The sequence below is a fragment of the Octodon degus genome, unplaced genomic scaffold (genome assembly GCF_000260255.1).
Source record: "Octodon degus isolate 3935 unplaced genomic scaffold, OctDeg1.0 scaffold00013, whole genome shotgun sequence".
NCBI lineage: Eukaryota > Metazoa > Chordata > Mammalia > Rodentia > Octodontidae > Octodon > Octodon degus.
In genome coordinates, this window is record NW_004524589.1 from 14,823,960 (window position 1) to 14,826,104 (window position 2,145).

Sequence of the window (2,145 nt, forward strand, 5' to 3'; positions counted from 1 at the left end):
CACTATATGGCTGTGCATCTTGAGAAATTCTCACAGAGGTCAGCAGGCAATAAAAATGAATTTAATAATTAGAGAAATTTTATTATTGCTAAGAGGTAATAAGTTGTAACAGAAGCAAAAAGAAAATTACAAATAAGGGAAATTGAAAGAAATGTGATAATGCATTTAAAAATGTAATTATGAACAGTAAAACTGGAAAGATATTTGAGCAAAATATTTTAGAATGTGACATAATCATGAATGTATCAAATCTAAATAAAATTTGCTCCGAAAAATATCGAAAGGTTAATTTTCAATCCATGAGTTTTTGTAAACTTTGGGCTGAGACCTGCATGTGATACACAAAATATAGTTTAAGAACAACATTTGAAATAGATGATTTAGACAGATTTTGATGAAATATGGATGTAGTATACATCATTTTGTAGATTTTAAGACATTGCATTGTTTTAAGTCTTGACAGTCATGAGCGGTCAAGGGCAAATTATCATAGGTGTGTGATGTTTTTAGCTGTGGGAATTATACAAGATGCAGAATATTTTATACCAAAGAGTCTTGTGATTTTGTACTGTATCAGAATATTAATTTCACTGTCCATGAAGTTCTCTGGCTCTCTATCCACCCAGGGAGCTTCAATGGAAAACAGTCCCATTTTACAGACTAAGCAGTTAAGCAGAAGGCACTTGGGGAAAAAGATAGACTTAATCAGAAACAGCTACAATTTTCCAAAAGATAGCAGAATTTGCTCATTCATACATAAGTATGCAGCAAATTGACGAACACATTCAGTACATTTTCTTCTGTAAATGGCTTAAAGATTTTGCCAAAAGGATAAACTCATATATAATTTTCTTCTTTATTCATCAGACGCCCTCAAATAACTACATGTGCATTCTGATGTTTTCTTAATGAATTATGATGATATTAATTAAAGAGTTATTAGTTTATGCAACATTCAGGTAGAAAATGGGGTAATGGCAAAATAATCATTTTGTTTAGTGGCAAATATAATTTGTGATATTTACTTAAGTTTGAAAAATATTATTTAATAAAAGGTTGAAAAATAAACTATAGGGCCAGGGAGATAGCTCAGTTACATAAGTACCTTCCTGGCAAGCATAATGTCCTGAGTTCAATCCCTGGTACTGCAAAAAAATAAAAAGATAAAAAGTAAAATAAAATATAGCAAAAGAGATCACACAACACTCAAGAATGAGGTAAAATATTCATTGTGCAACTTCAGTTTATAGTTTATTTCTCCCTATATTTTATTAAATTTCTGGTTTTATAGAGTTTTGGAGGGTACATTTTATTTTATGTTCTCATTTTGTTACTATTATTTTCTGTGCTGGGGACCAAAATCAAGACCTTAAGCTTATTGGGAAGACACTTATGGCACTGAGTTACTTCCCCAACTATTGGTACATTTAAAATATTCATAATGATAACATTTTTCTTGGAGAATTTGTACCTGTACATTACATATCTTTCTTCCTCTTTTACCCATTCCTCTCATGTCCCTTAGAATCTTTTCCTCTTTATTAACAAAGCTTTGTTTCCATTTCTTTCATTTTTGTCTTCTTTCCTAAGCTTTTTAATTGTTTTTTAGCAACATGTAATAGCTGTACATATTAATGAGGTAACAGTGTGATATTTCCATATACACAAACAGTATGCATTGCTGAAATCACACCACTGACCACTTCTCTGTCATACCTTTATGTCTGGAAACTTTCTTCCAGTTCCTGTTTCTACATCTACTGCAAATATTTGGTAGTGACCTACAGTTATCCCACAGAGCTGCAGAAAAAACAATCATGAAACTTTCCTAGTTGCGTTTTGGTGTCCTTGCTTCTTTTTTGACTCCCTTTCTGTATCAATATAATTTAAAGATGTTCCTTATTTTGTGTACATATTGTAAAATATTCTTTTAGAACCATGTATTGTACTTAAGCTTTTCTGGAATCAGTTGGAGAAAGGCATGAAATTTGTCTCCCTGGATTCTACAACATTATCAACTCTGTCTCCATAAAATATGGACAGCATTTGTGCTAAATTATATACATATATATATATAGTTCAGTTATTAATGTTTTCAAAGTTAATTTAAGTAGAAAATTATAACTCTAAACAATCCAACTGTTG